Here is a 22,645-nt window from a genome sequence, read left to right as displayed (position 1 = left end):
TGCAGCATCTAATTATGGACTACATATCAGTCAGGTAAGCAATGCCAAACTTTGCTGCTGCAGATTCTCAGTCATCCAGCTTATAGTGAACTTGGGGCATTAATAGAAGTCAATGGACTTCCCCACTTGAGACTTTGCTGCTACTTCTATAAAAGTGAATTCAAATACCCCTTATGTATAGTTTTATGTGCAATATACAAACTATATCTTTGATGAATGCAACGTAATTAAATGTAGTGCACTGTAAATTAAGAATGCAATTTCTCTTGTAGTGTATTCATAGAAAAATGAATGCACTGAGTTTATTCACAGTCAGCCACTCAAAAGCATTAAGCCAAGTGTGGATGACTTTTAATTCCTTTATTTACTGATGCTTCCAGCTACTGAATGACTAAGATTTAATGTTTCTTTTTCTTTACTTTTCATGGCTGTTTTTCTGTTCCACAAGCACAGCAAATAAAACACTATTGTAAGTATGATTTCTTTTAAATCAAATATAAAATTCTTCATATTCTGAGCAGACGGGTGTGAGGGCCAGTGGGTAGTTTGTGAGATTTCTTTTGTTTCTCTTCACAAACAAATGTAGACTACTCTGGAGTGATATGATGTAATAAACGGCACAAAATGTTGTAAGCAGGCTGCAGGCGGTAGATTTGCAGTGTAGTCATTTGCAAATGTTGACCTTAGCTGGTATTGTTAAACAGATTAGTTGTATCAGAACTCTAAAATGAGTATCTAAAATCTATTTTTCTACAATAAAGTTTTTTCGTTTTGATGAAATGTCTTGAAGAAAGCGAAAATACATTGGAAATATATGTCAAAATGTATGTTTCATGAGTGTTAGTTGGGGGATTTTTATCAGAGGCCTTCTTGAATTTAGTCTTCATTGCACATTATAATATAACCGGCACTTGGTTCTGCCTTTCCAGCTGATAAATTTCTGCATGCCCTGATATGCATAAATGGCTGCGCTATTTTCGTCCCATTTAGATCTCACTCTATTTAGTAGAACATTTTTCTATATCAGAGATGGGCATAACGTCACCTCTTTTCACGCCCTCTACACAGAAAATGGCCTCAGTTCATGTATGTGCCATTCGCATATTGAAAATTAAGTGAGAACAGAATGTTAAGGTCAACCAAGCTCATCATATCTATAATGCCATTAACATCCTTACTCCCATCTGCTGTGCTCATCAGAACGGAATAAGTTTCCAGATTACACACGATCCTGAGGCACTTGATTTGAGTTCCCTGATGGGGTGAGTCTCTCCTCTCCATTCCAAATCTCTCCAGTAACTCTGTAACCCCTGTGGAGGCCACCATCTGAATACTGATGTATTCATTTCCCCAGTCAGAGCACATTGAGGAGTCATAATCCCAAGGCCCCTGCACAAGGACGTCCTCCTTGAACCATAATCACCCTTACATCTCTTATCGGCCCCAGCCTGGAGTACATGATTAAAAAGTGGCCAGGACATGCTGCCTCTGCACCTGGGATATGACTAGTCCCTGCTGCTGCATGTCAATCAGCCTGAGAGGTGCAGATGCGCAATGACTTGTGGCCTCCACTGGCCAATTAGAATCACTGTTAAGTCACATTGCATGTGTGGTGTATTGAGGGGTATTAGCAAAAAATGTGGAGTGCAACTCGTATGTTGAAGAGGACTACGGGGATAGAGACAGTTCTACAACTCTACAAGACAAATTGATGACCAGAACAAATTAATGAGTCAGTGGCAACCTATTGCAGCAGTCTGGTAGGTACTGCTGAAATCCTACCTCCCAGATTAGGCAGAGGAGAGATGAAAGAAAACAGGAAAAAATAAAATCAAGTGAAATAAGTAAAAGGAACTGCAAGCAGACAAAGACAGAATGAAATGTAGTGGACTCAACAAGGAAAAACACGCTAAAGTGAGGGACATTAAAAGAATCGTCACAAGTGCCTCCATTCCACTGGATGGTGGAGAAGTTACTTTGGATTGATTTCTTTCAGTTTACCATTGTAGGTCATATCTGGTGCTTTTCTTGTTACCATCCCAGTCGAGGTTCTAAGAGACCCGATTCCATAAAGTGTGACGTGAAAACGGTACAGTTGCACCAACAATGTCTCGGCTGCAGGGCTTAATGTCATGTTTTTTTTTAAATCATTGTGAATTATGTACTATTTTCTGAGCATTAACTGCAAAAATCTATGCTCTTGGATTATGGATCAGTTTGTATACTGAGCATCCTGAAAGTATTCAGTTAATAGAGATCAGATCAACGAATAAATAAGAAACCATCAGCAAAGCTGGCAATTTTACAATGTCTTTGATGTTTAGCTGTTTAGAAAATTTGCTACTTATGACAAAAACATAAAAATATGTTTGTTAAGCCCTGAGCACACTTAGATTCAGAGGTTGATCTTCTTAGTTTACCCTCCAGGTGAAACGGGTATCAAACCTACAATAAAAAAAATAAGCAACACGACTGTTGTCAGGAGCAGTAGCACACCTTTGTGAAGCCATGGCCACCGTAGGTATACAGATGCAGATGCGTTGCCCCTTACATAGCAGTTTCACATGTCACCACTATTATGACCAGATAGCTAATCCATCCTATTCAGAGGATTAACAACAGGGCAAGAGTGGGACCAAATTTCAGAAGTTTGATATCTTTGACCAGCCCACTTCTTTTTGATGTGGAGAAAGTTGGATAAATTGAACAATTAAAATGTCACTATGCAATCATTTTTACTATTGACATTTTAAAAAAAGAAAAGTAATGCAGTATATAACTCCTCCTCTTTAATTTAATCTAAAAAAATGTGTTGGTCTTCTTTGCAATCACTTTTTATGCAACTTTGATACTATCTCACAGGGATTTTCTTTTCAGTTCATATTATATCTAAAGGCTTTAAGGAGCCAGTGACTTTCTTATCCTGTTCTAGTTGAAAAGCTTCTCTAACAGAGAGTACCTACCGATTTAACTGTTCTAACCTCTGGTTTATAAATCAAACCTGCAATGCCGAAATCATATCTGAGAAACAATTAAATATAAGTGACTGGACTGGACTATCGTATGTCTATGCAGACAGCCGATGTGACCCGTCTTCTCAGCAGTCAGATTATGACTTATCAGGAGTGCATCATCATTCTCAGTGACAGATTGGGTTATTTGCTTCACAAAGGCTAAAAAAAAAGCTTTAAATGAAGATGTTATTTTACAGCACAAGCTGCTGGCTTTCAATTTGAATACATCCCGTTTATTTTTTCTCCTGTAAATTACATCTGATGAAAATTCTGGTGATGAGTGATTTGACATTTTGCTTGGCAACCTGCTGACAGTGTGATATTCCATGGCAATTATCTTCTCTTTATATACAGCCAGTTATGTGCTTGTTCATCCTCTTGAAAAAAAATTGTGTTATTTTCACACATTTGCAAGCCTCAACCGCCAGTAGCTTTTCAGCCCCATCTTGCACTTTTATATCTGCCTCTTCTCAAAGCCCTTTTTATTGCCACATCAAGGTACAAATAAAACCAACTTGTCTGAGCCAGACTTTATAGTCTCGACCAGCAATTTGAGGTGATTGCTTGAAGTGGTAGCACCACACGATCTATTGCAATTCTGACTCTTGTCAATCCTGAAGTCTAGGAGGTAAAACAATGAATATGTCAAACAAATGGAAGAAAGTATGCCCAGTATTACCTTTAATGGAACCCTCGTGTCTTTTTTGTGTGTAAAAAAAACTGACCGTATTAATGCCAAATAAATGAGACAGTCATTGAAAAAGATTTGTTGAAAATTTGTTATTTTTAAGGGAAATAGAAAAGTATTACTTTACATGAGATGAAATAAGCTGTTTTCTTTTTAAAATACCACGGCCAAATAAATAAATAAATAAATCCTTTTTATTTATCCTCTTCCCTACCAAAACATTTATCAGTAATGATGTTAAGATGCGACCAATGTGTCGAGTTGCACAATGACTTAAAGTAATTGGTTACTAACCCCCTAAATGTCACTTTCAATGAGCTTCACACACGCTGTGTTGTTTCTGAGAGTCAGATCTTCACTTTAACTCAGTTTCCTTTCAAATAATTATAATTAGATAAAGTGAACGGCAGCTCTTCCTTTGCAACATGGCACAGCCACACTGAATGACACCGGCAGACCCCACAGTGGTTTGTTTCTGCAGACTTTACACAAGTTTGTGGTTGCAGCAGCAAACTACTTAACTCTGCAAATGTTGGGTCACAGAGGTAGAGGCGCATGAAACAGATAGCTTTCCTTTCTTTGCAATGTCTTCAGCTTGTAAATTGCGAGACCCTTTTATGTCTAAAGAAGGGAAGATCCTGCTGATTCCTCATCATTAACTCAGGGCTGCCATGTCACAGGACTGAATGCTTGTTTCTTTTTAAAAGATACACCGTAGTTAAAAGGGAGAAGCTAAGCAGGAGCGATTGCTTGCCTAACAGGCGCACATAGATGGCAACCCACATAGTTTCATTTGTCCCTACCAGTGTTCTTAAAATGACTGAGACAAGATAGATAGATATGTTATAGAAAATCCATGACAAAAAAGATAAACAAAAAGTCTCTCTTTGATATATATCCAAATCGCACTGGTGGGCCTTGTTATCCTGTTGTCTTCAAAAAAGTTGGTCAAATGTGATTAAGTGGTGAATGCTTCTGAATGGAGAATTACAACAATGTCAAGTTAATTTTATGTTGTCAGTGTTATGACCTCAGCACGTATTAAATGTGTGAGGGGTGGCCATGCGCTTGTCTGTCTGTATGTGATATGTGAGGTTGTCTGTAAACTGGAGGGCTGAACACCACCACGAATGAGTATTTAATTAGATATTACTATGGATTATTATGAGTACTGTTATATTTGACGGTCCTAGAAGACTATGCACTTAAGAGAAGGTCACCATGTTTAGCAAAAATCTAACTGTTCTTTTCTGTCAAAATGATAAAAGGCAGAACATTTGTTAGAACCTACTTGAGAAATTACTGAATTTTTAGATTATATTTTCATTGAAGAAGTATTTTTTGTGCAGTTCAAGTCACATAGTCCACATGACACACCCTACTCCACTGTGAAAAGCCTCTAACGAAAGCGAGGTTGCCATTTATTTAGCCAAGTAAAATCTGAAGCAAGCTTTTGAAAAGTAGCTAAAAAGAAATACGAATCAGACACATTTGAAGAAGACATGACCTTCAGCGCACACAGGAGCGGTTTAACGCTGAGTCTGAAGGCAAGGCAAGTTTATTTGTAGAGCACAATTCATATATAAGGCAATTTAAAGGGTTTTACAGCTATATAAAATCCCAAGAAGGCAAATAAAATCATTCCAAAAGAAACATTGATTAATTAACTTAAACGCGAAGAGTACAGATAAAATACTTTCAGTTGTCTTATGCACAACTAAATAAAACTGTTTTCAGCCTGGATTTAAACAGTGTCAGAGTTGAGGCCTGTCTCACATCTTCTGGAACACTGTTCCAGATTTTAGGAGCAGAAAACTAAAACGCAGCCTCACCTTGTTTAGTCCTGACTCTGGGCACCAGCACGTCCCTGAGGTTCTCAGACTCCGAGTTGGTTCATATGGCTCTAACATGTCAGAGATGTACTTTGGCGCTAGACAAGCAAGAGACTTGTACACAAGCAGAGCTGTTTTAAAGTCTATTCTCTGAGCGACAGGAAGCCAGTGCAGAGACCTGAGCACTGGAGTAATATGGTCGTATTTCCTGGTTCTAGTCAGGACTCGAGCAGCAGCGTTCTGGATGTACTGCAGCTGTCTTATAGCCCGTTTAGAGAGCCCAGTGAGCAGGCCGTTACAGTACTCTAACCTGCTGGAGACAAATACATAGATTAGTATTTCTGTCTGGTTTAGACACTATTTCTCTGATTCTGGCAATGTTTTTTAGTTGGTAAAAAAGTTCAGGTCTGAGTCCAATATTACCCCGAGATTTCTAACTTGATAATTAGGTTTTAGAGAGAGAGTCTCAAGGTGACTGATAACACTTTCTCTGTTTCTGTGGGCCACAGACAATAATTTCAGTTTTGTCTGAGTTTAGCTGGAGAAAATTGTTTTGCATCCACACACTGATCTGTTCGATGCAGTGACACAATGTATCTACAGGCCCGTGTTCTCCTGCCGTCAGTGACATGTAGATCTGAGTGTCATCTGCATAGTTGTGGTAGGACACATTATAGCTGCGTATTAGCTGGCCTAATGGAAGCATGTACAGATTGAACAATAGGGGTCCCAGGATTGACCCCTAAGGAACCCCACAGGTCATAGCCATTTGGTCTGAGACACAGTTTCAACAAAATATTTCCTGTCCTCGAGATAGGACTTGAAACAGTTTAAAGCACGACCAGAGATTCCCACCCAGTCTTCTAACCTCTGTAATAAGATTGCATGGTCAACTGTGTCAAAGGCAGCACTCAGGTCCAGCAGAACTAAGACTGAGACTTTGCCTGCGTCTGTGTTCAGGCGGATATCGTTCATCACCTTGATCAGAGCTGTCTCAGTGCTGTGGTGGGGCTTGAAGCCTGATTGGAAAGTATCAAAAGTATTGTTAGACAGGAGAAAGTCAGTAAGCTGCTGTGATACAACTTTTTCTAGGACTTTGTCTAAGAATGGCAGGTTTGATATGGGCCGGTAGTTGTTCAGTACTGTGATATCAAGATTTCTCTTCTTTAGAAGAGGCTTAATGACAGTGTCAGTTGTGGTGAAGAGGGAGCTGAGCCGGAAGGCGAAGCTTTCGATTTACAGCCTCATCGTCATTCCAACCCTCACCTATGGTCACGAGATCTGGGTAGTGACCGAAAGAATAAGGTCATGGATACAAGCAGCTGAGTTGAGTGTCCTTTGGAGGGTGGCTGAGCTCAGCCTTTGAGATAAGCTCGTGCATCCAGAGGGAGCTCGGAGTAGAGCCACTACTCTTCTGCAATGGAAGGAGTCAGCTGAGGTGGTTCGGGAATCAGATTAGAATGCCTGATGTTCAACTCCCCTTCGGAGTGTTTTTTCATGCATGTCCACTTAAGAGGGGGCCCCAGGGCAGACCCAGAACACTGGAGGTATTACAAAAAAGCTGGAAAAGTAAGTAATACTAAAAAAGAAAGACAAAGACAAAGTTTCTCAGAAGTGAAAATGGGCAAAAGTTCAGCAATCTGCAAAAAACTGTCTACAATTGTGGAATAATTTCAGTCATGTTCTTAAAAGTAAAATCGCAAATGCTTTGAATATCTAAACATCCACAGGACATGAAATATCACGAGAAATCTTTTGATGTGCCTTCAGATGACATTTGTTGTGATTTGGCACTATATACTGCTTATAAAAATAAATTGAATAATTCAACATCTCTGTACACAAGGAACGTAGCCAAAACTCAATACTGGATGCCCATGATGTTTTGGCCCTCAGGCAGCACTGCATTAAAAACAGTCATGATTCTGTCATGGAAATCGCTGTATGGGTTTCGGAACACCTCCAGAAATCATTGTCTGTGAACAGTTCCTCACGCCATCCACAAATGGAGATGGAAGCTCCATCGTGCAAGGAAGAAGCCATATGCTAACAGAAACACCAAAGTCTTCTTTGGACCGAATCTCCTTTTCAAAGGACCAAGGCAATGTGGCCAGTCATCTTAATTTGAAATTCTTTTAGGAAGTTAAGGACATTGCATTCTTGGGACTAAAGAGGAGAGGGACCATCTGGCTTGTTATTGGCGCTCAGTTCAAAAGCCGGCATTTCTGATGGAATGGGGGTGCGATAATGTCTATACTAGTTCTGGCGATTTACACATCTGGACATGTACCATCAGTGCTGAAAAAAAAGAAAAGACAGATTATGTAGTCCTCCTTAAAGGAGTCCCACCTCCTGGCTCCTGGCATCTTTCGATGCATCAAATCGCTAAACGTGAATCATAATCTAATCGAGCTGTAATGCAAGCAGAAAAATCACAGCCCTACCACTAAGATTCTCACCGTTGGGCCTATTATTTCAGGATAAATGGACTAACATCAAAGAACAGTACTTCATTTTCTCCTTTATTTTTTCGCAACTTTTTTCTTTGCTGTTGTATCGTTTTTTGATTGCGAGTGTAAATAACAAAAAAAAAAAGAAAAGAAAAGGTATCAAATACTTCGGTGAACATCTATATGAGGAAAGTGGAGAAATTTGATATCACATCATATCTGGGACGATGCTTTTCAGTCACCGCTAACAGACCAGACCACTTTAATCTCTGCCAGTTCAGACGAAATCTGAAAAGTAGGGCTGGGACTTTAGCGGTTAATTTCGATTAATTAACTACACACATATTGGCGCGTTAAAAAGAATAACGCATTTTAATCGCACACTATAATTATTTTTATTTTTTTTATTTTTTTTAAATACAGACGGATGGAAGCGTCGACAAGAGCGTGGTTGTGTGCAGATTATGCAACAAGGAATTCGCGTATCACCTCAGCGTATCAAGCCCAGAGGCGGCGCTAAGGGGTTGCTTGCGGTTGCTATAGCAAACCCAAGAATGTGATCAGCAACTCCATAGCTACCCCAACTTTGGGGCTAGAGGCAGGTTTACTGCTCACAAAGAACAGAAGTGCAGTGCAACAACGACAACAATATTAAGAGGTAAAGAATCACGTATGTTGCTGCGTGGTAGCCTATCCCCGTTTTTCGTTCTTTAGCTGATAAATGTACATATGGAAAGGTATAAAACACCAGCTTTACTGGTGAAACGGCTATCCGCATTGTTCCTAGATCTACAGTAGCTGTGGTGATGTCATTCTACAGTCAGCCAATCACGTCTGTTCTAAATTACCCGGGGAAATCGGAGGTCTAAAATAATATTTTCATAAAGCAGATTTATGAGATAAATAGAAACCCTATTTAATTGTATTCTCAGTTTAATTCGTTTTTGAATAGTCATATGTTACAGTTTTCCTCTCATTTTAGCACCCATTCACTCATAACATAGCTAAACTGCAATTCTAAATGGATATTTGGCGATTCTAACTGGAATATGGCGATTTTGAGAATGTCCTTCTTCAAGTAACACAAATAAGGTAGGAAATCCCAGTTGTTTTTCATATGCTCGCCGAAACACTATTATCAAATAGTCTTCTTGTGACTTGGTTTGTTAGTCGACTCTAGGTGCGTGCAGTCTATCTAGAGCTACTTGCTAAGTAGCCTAGTGTCAGGGCAGTTAGCACCATCTTTTGAAAATAACGGACACACTTTTTACTTTATGTTAGGTTGCCAGCGTGCTTCCTCTGCCATAATGTGATGCGAGTAGATTGGCTTGAGTAGGCTATGTGGAAGCCCGCCGGGTAGAACTATCTCTTGAAAGTTGTCACCTACAACTGTTGTGCGTCAGATGAGATGAAATAGAAAGTCCGCACTGTAGCTCATTCACTCCCAGCTCTTTTTTTCCAAGATGAAGTTGATCAAAACTTATTTGAGGAACACAGTGGGCAAAGTAGCCTTTGTGGATTGGCTATTTTATCCTTAGTGAACGGGCTATGAATGAATGAGATGGACAGGTATGCCTGTGTGTGCGTGTGTGGTTGCGTACACGGGACCCCTGGACCTTCTATGCAGCTGTTCCACCACAACGCACAGTGCGACATCTGTCTGCTTGTGAGCAGTAAGCTCCGCTGATAACTTAAAGTTTACAGTATGCAAGGCTACATTACACTATGCAAGGCTGCATGCAGACGGTGGAGTAAAGGGCAGATTATAGTTCTGCGTCTATCGCCTTGACGTGTTGCTTTGCTCTGGTCGCGAACCACTTTTCATGTTATGGTTCTGCAACCTCGGTCTGGAATTTCTCGGGACGCACAGCAGTTTCCCCTCGCGAGAATTTCGGTGGGTGGTGACGAGAACTTCGGCGGCGCCGGCGGAAGTGTTTATCTTTCAAAAAAAAAAAAAAAGTGTATGCAAGATATGGATCTGGAGTTGCTCGACATCGAAGAAGAACAGCTTCTTTTATTGGAGTTGGCGAAAATGCAAAGGAGGAAGCCACACAGACAACCGGAAATTCACACCGAGGACCAATCACAGCCGCTTTTGTCTGCGCACTTCCGTTGGTGGTCTGCGTGCGTCTGTCGCGTAGTCAGGATTTTTCTGAGGTGCACGACAACGCGCGCAGAGCCTCTGCGTGGGGGAGTGGGCAAGATTTTGACGCTCGCAGAGACTCTGCGTCCGAGCGTCAGAGGCTTTGCGTCTGAAGCATAAATCAGCCTTAATGGGTCAGTAACGTTGTTGCGTTGATGCGCGCGGGGGGGGGGGGGTTGTTTTGACTAGCAACCCCTCACATTCATGCAGCAACTGCATAGCAACCCCAATGAAAAGTCGCTGGCGCCGCCGCTGATCAAGCCTCAAATATCACCTCAACGCTAAACATGTAGCAGCTAGCGTGGAAGCTAACGGGGCCCAACGCAGCTTAACATCCAAGATTCTATATACTGTGTTTTCATGCATGCTACATTCAGATTTCAAATAGGGATATGTTCTGTGTTTGTTGAAATATTGTTGAAAATGTTAATTTTCTAAAGGATAAAGTATATGCGATTAAAATGCGATTAATTTTGATTAATTAATTTCAAAGCCTGTAGTTAACGCGATTAAAAATTTTAATCGAGTCACAGCCCTACTGAAAAGTTGTTTCCATTTCCTTTAATGTGCATCAAATCCTCTCCGAAAAAGCTAATGCATTTCTTTTGTGCATTAATGAGTTTTTACAACTTCACTGCACCAATTCACCTTTTCTTATTCACGCCCTCCAAATGCATGACACAATCTGTAATGGAAACACAGCTTAAAACACAAAAAGAGAGTAGGTGTAAGACTTGGGTATAGAGGTTGAATTTGAGCACCTATATACATTAAAGTGTACACTCTACAACTAATGTTGTGTTGTCCAAGCCAAACGAAGGTGCGCAGCGTTGTAATTTTCAACCTTAAGAACTGCAAAGGTAATAAGAGGGTGGTCTGGTAGTACGAAGAAAGAGCACAGAGCTCATTTCTTGTCTGCAGAACTATAAAATATCCATTTGGATATGATTCAAAAGAGTATTGATGTTTGATAGAATTCACATTCACAAATCAAAGTGAAGTGCAGGGCTGCCAGCACAGCTGACTGGCATACAGGCCAGCAAGGGGAAATTGGGAAGGCGTAGAGGGCTGGTTCACAAGAGGGGGAGCTTTAGAAGTGATGTAGCAGGATCAATTCTAACAATGTTCATTTTCTGCACAAACCATTGGGAGAGGCAGTCAAACAAAGACAGATTAACATGATAGTCTTCAGAGCAGAGACTGGTAAAGGGATGCCTGAGTTTTAGCTTAATTAATATTTATGTAATACAATATTTCACTACTAACAGACCTGTATCTCTGATCCACCTAATCATTAAACCACAATTTATACCTTATATTAGTGATCTCCATGGAGGCATTTGCAGTCACTGTATTACTGTCATTTATTCCAATTCTACTCTACTTTTTCCTGCAATCAGGCCTGAAACTTCTATAGGGTCTTAAAACAAACCTATCACAAAACTTTACTACATTTGCAGTGTGTTCAAAGACTTTTATCCAATGTTTCTACACTATTTGCTGCATGTGGCCACTAAATGGGGGATGGTAGTATCTGTATGCTAGGACCTGCTTCGGATTATTTAAAAGTGTGCCGATATTTAATTTCCCTTTGGGATTATTAAAGCATCATACAATTCAATTCAATTTCACAGTGGCTAAACATACACAGCCTGTGCTACCGCTTCTGTTCCCAGCGTTTTTTATTTTATTTTGAAGGCGTTGGATTTCATGATAAAAAGTTTTTAAAAAACAGGTCTGAATACAACCCACTACATGGATGTACAAGTTAAAGAAAATCCTATCACATCATACTGGGTAAAGAATGTAATGAATGAAGATGAAAAATAGAATAGTGAAGTAGTTTTCATTTGTTTTGGAGACATTGTTGAGTGTACCTTTGCTCCTCTGTCTTATTTTCCTGATCTAACTAAACAATAGCAACAGTCTGACATGACAGGGCCAATTTGCACCGTGCTCCCGTATTGACGTATTGTACATTTACTCAGATTCTGAAGCTCATCACCAGACTGACACAAAGTGGTAGGTGGGAACTGGCTGCTATGGCAACAAGAATTGTACAAAGGAACCACACAATTTCCAAGTCAAAGTTTTATCAGCGGTTTTTGTAAGGCAAACATTCTCGAAAGCTAAATCGCGCTTACCAGAACACAACTTTTTTGCATGTGAACATTCTTTCCTTTTCCATGTGGTCCAGCTAACCCTATTTTTTTTCCCTGGGTACACAGCTGTGCAATTTACTTCAGTATCCAACAAAGACCTTAAAGATGAAATGTAGGGTCAAAATGTAGCATCTTAGGAGATGGTGAGACTCAGAAAGCAGAAATCGGGCAAATGATGCCACATGACATTGATTTCAAACAGAAATTCCCTGGTGCTTTGAGCCATTTGGGAATTAGAAGTTAAATATGGATGATTATCCAAATATTATCAATAATTATAATAATAATACAAAATGTTTCTAAAACTGCGGGTGTGATTTATCCAGTCCATTTTTGTGACCTTTATTCATTTACAACCCCAGTGTGACACTGATTCGCCGCAGGGAATATGTTAGCTCCTCTGTAGCACAACAATGATGATGAAAAACTTTTATCAGCATCAACACGTTAGTACAAAAATAAACCAAACATCCTTTCATCACCCTTTCCATTTTAAACCCCATTATAATATGCATCTTTGAAATCCACCCAGATGTGCTAGAGGGTTTGTGAATACCGTGTGAAGAATGGCTGCCAGCAGTTCTAGTCAACGCACAAGCTTTGGTTTAGTTTTGAGGGTGGGGTTTATTTCAAATTCTTTGCAACTTGAGCTACATGAAAAAGTGACAGAGCTGAGGCACAGCTGTCCAGTTATGGTAATCATACAAGACTTTTTCACACATTCACAGAAGCACTTAAAATTTTCCAGAAATGCTACAAAGGAGATTCATGTGAGAGTCCACAACACTGACTTCTGACTTAGTGCAGAGATTACTCCAATGAGCAGGAAAGCAAAGTCGCTGTCTTCTGTTTGTTGCTTTCAATGTCCTCTTTGATATTGTGGACATGTACAGATATAAATTGTATTCATATCAACACTAATACAACAATCAGAGCCCTATCCCCCATTGTTTATAGGACAATTTCCACAGCTTACCTTCTGCATCATTTTCTGCCTCCTGTGTGTTCCACCAAGAGGGCCTTACATTCATCAACTGTGACAATAAGGGCTAATGTGTGAAAATGTAAAAGTTTTGTTTTCCAGACTGACAAGACAAGCTATAGTTAATAAAAAGCAGTGGGATACATTGAGCTGCCACTGTGCATGCAGTCATACGTAGCAATGACAAAGTCAATAACTATCTGATACGTGAGGTGATGTCTTGCAGTTGCCTCAAGCGCTATGAAATGTCTGAGCTTTGTTTTAGATTGTTGGAATTCACTCTTCTGTGGACCCTTTCTGAGTAGCTGTTAGGTTGCCCCCGCCCCCCCATCAGAATTCTTCCCTGATTCTCCAAACCGAAGGTGCCCTGACCGTCGACTGCAGGTAAGACACCGACTACAAATGAGTTCTTTGAAAAAACCCACTTAAAAGAAGAAGCATGAACTATCCCTTTAAGGTCTTGTGAGGATACTTAAAACCATGTTATGATGTGCTTGTGTCAGTTTCATGAAAACATTGAAGAGGCTTCACACTAAGCCCTGAACCTGTGGCTCACAATCAGCAGTTCCTACTCTAAAGGTAATGGCAACCAGCCTGAAAACACCTCACACAATAAACTCAGCGTTTTATCAAGAAAAACACTGAAATAGAAGTTTTTGTTTTTGTTATTGTTTGTTTTTGTTTTTCTGTAAGTAAAAACAATCAGTGGCTGAGGGCAACTAGTTCTGATACTGACAAAGAGCGTATTCACCATTACTTCCAACATTTCCAATCTGCACCGGGGCCAGCTCACATAATTAATATCCTTTAAGTGACTGAATTTGCCACCGACAGCTGTCACAGCTTGTTAAATCAACAGTTGCCGTATAATTGTTTTACTTCATTTAACTCGAGACACGACAGTTATAGCTGTCAAATGTTCGCTTTAGCTATGTAGATCGAAACTGTGATTTAGAAGTACTACTATCCAAGTTATCCTGTGTTTTTGACTCCTTTTGTTCCAACAGACACTGAGAGAATGTGACTCTGCTTTGCTAGCAGTGCAGATAAGGGAGACATGCATCATACCATGTGTATGGTTCGTCCGTCTAGGTTTTCCCTTTTCTCTTGGCCACCAGTAGAACTCCTGCAAGTGCTTTATCTATGACAGCCTGCTTTGCACATATTCTCCTTCTCATTTATCTCTGTCCAAACATTTGACAAGAAGTGTAGTGGATATGGATCATCTTTGACAGACAGATGAACCACTCGCAAAGGCACACAATGCACACAGACGGGTACAGGGTTGGAAGAAAAATGTGAGAATAGATAAGCCAAAGTGGAAACCCATACATACATACTGCAGGCCATGACCTGGTATTACTCTGTGCTGCGCTCGCACCTGGGCCTCAGAGAAACGATGTGACTAAAAAGCAGACAGTTGGTGTCAAAACTAAGACGGGAGGGTGTTCAGTTCTTTTCTCCAAGGATCTGCTTTTTCATTTTGGGTTCAAATAGGTAGGTAGGTAGTAAAATTGCAGAGATAATGTGTAAAAACATCCATGTCCATGACTTGTCTTTGCTGTGCAATACTCCTAGTAACCCTGGGCGAGCTTCACAGGCTAAAGGATGGCTGTGTGGTAGTTGGTTAACCTTTACAACTTTAGAGAGTTGGGCTCCCATGTCCAATCCATCAACTGATCAAAAATGCAATGAGGCCATGAATCTTACTTTGCTTTTCTTGTCAGCACATTGCAAATGGCCCTGCAGATGTATTATTGTTTCTGTTCAGCCTTCCAATTATTCATAGTAGAGCCAGAAAATTTCTCTATAACTTTTATCTCTTTTGAGTACATTGCCAGTCTTTATTTACTTTTAGGTCTGACGCTATAGCAATTCTTCCACTGTTTGGATTTGAGCAAACAGATCAAAGGGGCAGATATGGTTGTTGTTGATGATTTTTTTTTTTTTACTTGAAATGCCTGCATTCTCAATATTTTCCGTAGAAAATCTAATCTCTGGCCACTTTGTAGACATATTGGCGCTCACTGATCCAAAGTCTTCCAAGTGAGTCTTGGATGAACAAAAGAAATGTGTTTCAGCTCTAAGCCATTATGTCAATACAAAATAGAAAGACAAATGTAAGCACCACTCAGAAAGGATGATTCATAATTGCACAAAGTGACAGACCTGTGTGTGAACTTCCATAAAAAAGATTGACAAGAAGTTGGAATTATAGATTCTTCTAACGTTTTAACTATATACATAAAAAGGGTTGAAAGGTTGCGTCGTTTGTGTTGGCTTTGGTGCTTACCATCATACAGTAGAATCAATGGTAGCTTTGGAACTTTTACAGGATCCAGTTGGTAGAATATCTAAATAACTCAGGATAGATTAGACCCCGGGATCAACTGTATAATCAGGTCAAATTAGAATCTATGACATGGCATGGTGAGATAACTTTGTGCAATATGCTAACTGACAGATCAGAGAGATCAGTGGCATCATATATGGCTTTTCCTCTTAAGTTGGCGTAATCAATAGCAAAGATTATAATACAATAACTAAAATTTGATGGTACTTGGTACAGTGACTGGTACTCACAAAGTCTCCACTCCTGATCCAGCCTCTCCTCTAGCCTGCTTCCAGCTCTTTCTCATTCATCCAACCTTTGCATGCATTCAGGCCCTCCATTACTTCTCCTGTCATCCAAAAATGGAGCTTTCCCTCATTGTCCCTCTGGCTCATCTCACAGAAGCGCACCATCATGCTGACTCCATTCTCTAACAGGGGATTCAGAACTCCAAGCCAGGGCATGTTAAGACGCCCACCTGCGGAGTGCTCTGCGGGATCTGCCCCAGCCTCTATCTAACCATCCAAGGATTCAGAGTATGCGCCAAAACGTTTTTTTTTTTTGTTTTTTTTAATACACCATTCAATCTCACTTCAGTGGTAAATCTCTTTTAGTCGCTGCACACATCTCAGACTTTCTGAGCAGTTTGAACGGAGCCGGTGTCAATCGATCATAAAATTAAAATGGCAAGGAATTGATGACAAGCATGAGATAAGCAATAAGATAATAAAGCTACATACACTGTAATTCTTACATTGAAATATTTGGGATTTAATTGTTAGAGATAATCTGTGTTGGCTGGAAAAAGGACTGGCAAGAAGAAGCAACTGCAGGTAGAATATCTGATTACTCAATAATCATCAGTGGATCTATGATCTAATACTTCACTGCAGCCTAAAGGATGCGCACGAAGCTCTTAACCTTGAATACTGTTTGGTAATATTTAAGTGATATAGTTGGACATCAGCAAGGTGGAGAGGCGTACCTGAGTGCCATTAGAATGCTGTTTATCACATGAAGGACATTGTTAGCTTAACCTTGAGGGAACAATTCCGCCAGCTCAATTTGCACATTAAATATGCTAAGCATGACCTATGGTAGCAAGGATGAATAAAGGAAGCCTCTTCACAAAAATGGCAAAATAACCTTACTTCAAAAAAGAGCAAAAAAAAAAAAAAATCCATATTCAATGGGTGCTGAATTTGCGTGTGAGCATTCAGTCTCGAGTGTGAGCAAACTGCAGTGACAGCCGGCTAAATGAAGGACAGCAGATGCAGAGCACGACAGTGCTGTTCCATCCCCCTTGCAGGAAAAGAGACTTTGTTAAGGACTAATGATTTCCACTCTTCCTCTCTCTGTGAAGCAGAGAATAGTTGATGATAATTAACCTTTAACACTATCCGACAAGACCTCAGAGGCAAAGTCACACAACCATAGGTTGTTACAGTAAACTGTACTGTGACCGGGCTTTTTAGGGAGACAAGAGGGTTTGTAGACAACCCGGAAGTGACCACAGAAGAGAACAAACCTTTTTCGAAGTGAATGACTTGCAACCTAATAGGCATGAGGTGATGCAGAACATCTTCTTCTACTTTTGGGGTTATCTTAGAGCACAAAATAAAGACTCTTCACTGATTTCACTTAGAACACGTGCATGTATTGAATAACATAACACTTTCGAAGCAAGCTTAATGTTTTTGCCAATTTTCCATAATATATGTTAAGTGGACCTGACAGAAAGGACTTAATTATTTTTCTGCAATATAGAAACATCATTAAGTCCGACACTGACTGAAGAAAAAAAACGAAAAAGAGAGAAAGCTTACAAAGGCAAACAGTTTAAAAAGCTGGCAGAAAACAGCAATCAAATGGATTCAAACACTCTCCATGTTCACTCTGACCACAGAGATAATGCTGAAGTAATGGAAATATACCAAGGAGAAATGGAGGCTGTCAATTTAACTGCACGACTGAGAATAAAAAAAGCTTTGTGAAGATCCCACAGTTCAGACCTCTCGCCACACAACTACAGTAAGTTGCAAACGGAGCTTCGGATGTGTGCACGCGCTGTTTGGTAAGTAGCAACCTCTTGTTTCTGCAAATTAGGTCTTCGCCCTTCCTTTTATATTTCTTCTGCCTTAATTATAATCACTTGTTTTGTTAATCACAGCGTAACCTTTCACAAATGGTAGCAGCAAAAAACCCATTTGAATTATCATAATCATAAATATTTATGTTTAAAAATGTTTGCATATTGCTTTCTTAGGATTTTTGCAGAACCGACCGACACTGCCGGTAATGAGGAAAGATGACTAACTATAGCCTAAAAGCAAGAAGTGAGACAGGATTTTAAGAGACTATCTCTATCATTCATTTCTTGTTGTCCAAGTGCCAAATATTACTCGTGGCCCATCTGTAAATGCTGCTATGCATATTATAGGAACTATTCTCATTTAGGATGTATAATGTGTGGGTTATTTTCAAGTTTAATTAGAACAGCAAGAAAAACAAAATCAGATATTCATTCACAAAAAAGTTTCGACTGCAACAACAGGGTAATTTGGTTTAAACTGATTGCCAACCACTCCTCTGTACACCAAGCTGTCAACAGCTCTCCATCCAGCTTGGTTTTAACAGTGGAACTATTTATGCAACGCTCAGCAAAGCAAACAAGGGAACTCAAGACGCACATGCATAAACAAACAGCAGTCAGCGAGCGAAGCGTGCAGCATCACTTAACCCGTCTCAGAAAACCGAACCATAATACACTGACAAGGCACTCCAGAACTGAAACGGGAGCTGAATTCGACCAGATGAAATAGTATTATCTCTCATTTGCACCTAGCACAGAGACTGAGCCTTAACGTCTTAGCTGAGGCACAAAAAACAGAAATCCAAAAGGGAAATCTCCATGCTTTGAGCACCTGGGACAGACATTACCTCCAGGTAACTCTTCTTCCGCTCATCTAGGACGTGGACTTGGCCAGGCTGCTGATTTGTGACTCTGAACTGCAGAGGGTGCAACTGAAGTGCTGCTTCTCCATCTGTTTTACTCTAATAAAAGCAAATTAAACATTCTCTCAAATCTGTCCTATGTGGAAAAAAGTTCAAAGTCAACAGAACATTCCTCAACAACACGGCTGGAAGACTCATAAGAAAGACCGGATCCCTCTCAGCCACATCTTATGAACCACAAGTGTGTGGTGGTGTGTATGTCTCATTTGGCTTTTTTCCTCTTAAATGAAACTGTGTAGACACCAATAAATTAAAGCACATGGGTGAGAGGGCTACAAAAATGTTTTTTTATCAGTTCAATTTATGTATTTGAACTTTCATTGTGTAGCTTTTCATTATAGGTTTGCCTGGTATTGGCTTGAATTTAACCCGAAAGGTTTCATTGCTTCATTTAACAAAAAGGTTTAAAATGCTGCGGTCAAAAGGCCTTTGTATTTTTCCCAGGTTTCTCTTGTTTTGTTAGTGCAATGGAAAATTTGATTTTGTCTTATGCTTGTGTCTCATCATGTCTAAATCCCTTGTGAGACTTGGTCTTCTTTTCCCAGGCTTAAGATGTTTCCAATCAAGCATTTCTTTATTTCATTGTTCATTCTGTTTTGCGCACTCCGCAAGGCTGCCTGGCTCATCAAGATATAAGAAGAAGTTAGCTTTCATAGTCGGATAAATAAACATTTTTTCCTTCTCCTGTGTTTGGGTATAATACGACATGCACTGAAAGTCATGTCACTGCGTCAGAGTACTCTGTGTGGAAGTCTTGCTCTCTATTGTACAAGAACTATTCAATAAACCTGCCTGAATTCACCTGAACAGTTCTTCATTCATTATCATTTTTCCACCACATTAGCAACTACTTGACAAAGACAACCTCTCAAAAAAATGTGCTGTAAATATTTAAGTTGTAGCTCAGTCCCAAGCTAAGCTAATTGACCTGCCAGTGTATGAGGCTAACGATGTTACATTCAGAGCAAAAACCAAATGAATAACACTGATAACTAGCAGTCTTCTGGCTGCAAATGAAACATAAATATTAACAAAACCTATAGTGTATAAATGTAGCTAAAAAAAACCACATGATTTCACCTGTAAATCACCTGTTGGCTGGTTTCAGCTGCTCAAAGTTCAGTTGATGTTTTCTGTCAAACTGACAATGCTGTCATTTATGGACCCCGGGAAAAATAAAACTCCAAATAGGACCTCAGCTGAATCTCTAGTGACAGTAATGAGAAAACGGCAAAAAGGAACAAAAACCCATGCACCGGACTTCACACATCAAACTTTCATGTTGGAGCAGAGAAGCAAGATAAAACGACTTGTAGAGACACTCCTCTATCACCAGCTTTATAAATGCTACGTTTAACATCTACAGTTTTAACAGTAAATATAACATATGCGATGTCTGAGGCCTGGTGTCAGAAGCTATCTTGATTAATTACAGAGCAGACTAAATGGATTCTCACTTGTAAAGTGGTGAAGAGTAGGTACACTTGCTTAAGTACCATGCTTAAGGACATCATTGAGCTTCTCATAGCCACTTCCATTGTCCAGTTAATTAGTCTTTAACTCCACTGTGCATCAGAGATTACATTTAGTTTAGCAACATAATATACAATCAAGAAACAAATCAAAAATGTGGACATGGGTGGTATTGATCAGACTGATCACCATTCTCCACGACCAGCATGTCCCCCAAACCCCCCCTCTGATTCCCACCATTTGCTCGCTGCTCACTGTGTGTGCTCATCTGCTCATTAATCCTTATGTGAGGTCACAACTTACAGATGGGCTAAATACAAAGTCAGATTTGTGTATGGAAAAAAACAAAAAAAACAATGGATTCTTTAAAAAGAAAATTGTTCTTCTAAATACTTTTTTAAACTGTCAATAAAGTGTTTCTCTATAATAGCTTTGTTACTTTTACTAAATCTGACTATTTTTTCCGCTGTTGAAGGTGAGATTTCCTTTGAATCACCAGCTTTAACACTTGTTCACCTGACATCACATAGAGTCTGAACTTGAAGAGCCAATCAGTAAATAGGCTTATAAACACGAAAGTGATTCAGGCCTGACAAAACATCTGACTTAAAACAAGAGAGGGCCAACAAAGCAGCTTGATTTCTCTGTTTCTTTGAGCTCACCAAAGTGCTGCACTGTATGAGCATGCAGTAATGCTGGAATCAGCTGGCAGCAGTGTAGTCACCAACAGGTGGTTATCATGTGGCTGCCAATTGAGTTCTCAGTAACTATTTTACCGCACAACAGAGAAACAAGCAAAGAGACCTTTTTTTTTTTATAAAGAAAAATGAAAGAAAGACTTTGGTGGTTTAATTCTTACTGTGATAAATGAGCTATATAAAAAAAGGCAAAACCAAATAAAACATCATGTTTGCTTTGTGAAGACAGAAATATCTGTGAATCGCAGCTGGTGTTAATAGATAGGTCACATCAACAACGCAGTACAGTACATTAACTACATGACAGAAGAGGGATTTTCTTTCATCATTCTACACACATCATCAACCTGTGGATGCCACCAGTAGAGAAAACAATAGGAGCTAAATCGGACCACAAGGTGGTGCCAAAAATGAGTCCGTATGTTCCCTACCCTCTTGCTCGGAACACATCACGTCAAATTGTCCCTCCGATGTTTCTTTGATGTTGACAAAAAGGAAATCGAACAAGTAAAAGTCCAGTCTTCAAGTCTGCGCTGAGTTTTAAATCAACATGTAGCTCACAACAGCTACCAATCTTTCAGATTTGGACTCAGTCACTTTATCTTATATCATCCGTCACGACTGAGACGAGCTCGGTTTCTGCCTCCTACCAACTGATGATTTGTGCTCTCCAGTCACTGCTACACAAGGATGGTTTCCACTCAGCCCCAAATGCAACAATGCGCCCACAGCACGAGTTCACCGAAACAACACCGGCACACTAAACGACAGAAACAGGCAAAATGAAGCTGAGAGTGAGGGAGTCCAAGGAGTCAGAATCTGTCTGACAGGTTACCACACTGATACGTTATTACTTTAATGATGGAAAGGCTAATAAATGTTTCAACTTCACCTGCATTAAGAACCAGTATTCTAATGTTTGTGGTTGCTGACGCAGTCTGTGGCTTTTCAGGACTGGAACTGAGCCGGTTACGCACCGATGTTCCTAAAAACACGGCATATTTCCAGTTAAAAGAAAAATCCAAATGCCTTACCTGTGCTGCCTCGTCCCCGGGTTAAAAATAATTTCTCATTTACTTTGGCACAGGTTTGCGTGTGTGTCTGTCCGCTGACCGCATATATAACGTCTATTTGCAAGAAAAGCGTAATTGCAGAGTAACTCAATTCCTGCCCCCCTGAGTTCTCTGGATCCTCCCTCCACCACCGAGACTCTCTGTACAGATAGATGGGCAGAACGCGTTGCAGATTAAGATCAACAGCAGTCCAGTTCAATCTCTTCTTTGGGTGATCTAATCGTTGCTTGCTTCATGGGCCAGTAGCAGCAGTGAATAGAAAACATCCACATCCCAAGGAGTTTGGAAAAAAAAATCCCCCTTCACTTTATCTCCCGTAGGAATCGGTCCTTTTCTCAGCCGACACAGAGTTTTATTTTTTCCCTGCAGTCTTCACCACATGTGCCTTTAAATCTGATTGGCCCTCTGAAGTGGAAGGTGTTATCTGTCAGGCTTATTCTAGCGATACCAGTGATGCTGCGTATCCCGCCGCATCCCACTTACCACCGAGGGAAGAGCGCAAGGGGAAAGCAAGGCAGTGATCTCGCTCTGTACGGCGCTGCTCCGAACAAACGGACACGTGAAGCACACTCTGAGGCCAACAAAACACCTCTTTTACATTTTGTCCTGTTGAATCAGTTGTACTATCCACTGCAGTCCAGAAGATGCGGGACAGACTGAGGTGCGGGCGAGGTCTCTTCTCCTAGCCCCCCCCCCCCCCCCCCCCCCCCCCCCCCCCCCATGCGCACACACATTCGCTGTCAGACGGGAATGCTTAGTGCCTTCCTCAGACAGCGACTGAGC

The 22,645-nt window shown here is 40.3% G+C and overlaps 1 protein-coding gene across 1 annotated transcript in view; it reads right to left on the bottom strand.

The window, feature by feature from the left end:
• The window catches only part of grik4 (glutamate receptor, ionotropic, kainate 4), a 354,718-nt gene extending 332,322 nt beyond the window's left edge, over window positions 1-22,396 (bottom strand). Inside the window, exon 1 of the mRNA XM_075473484.1 lies at window positions 21,824-22,396. The gene's annotated coding sequence lies outside the window, so the exon portion shown is untranslated. The remainder of the gene's footprint in view (window positions 1-21,823) is intronic.
• Window positions 22,397-22,645: the final 249 nt, after the last annotated feature.

Source organism: Odontesthes bonariensis, chromosome 9, assembly GCF_027942865.1.
Source record: "Odontesthes bonariensis isolate fOdoBon6 chromosome 9, fOdoBon6.hap1, whole genome shotgun sequence".
NCBI lineage: Eukaryota > Metazoa > Chordata > Actinopteri > Atheriniformes > Atherinopsidae > Odontesthes > Odontesthes bonariensis.
This window is presented reverse-complemented; position numbering and strand designations above follow the sequence as displayed.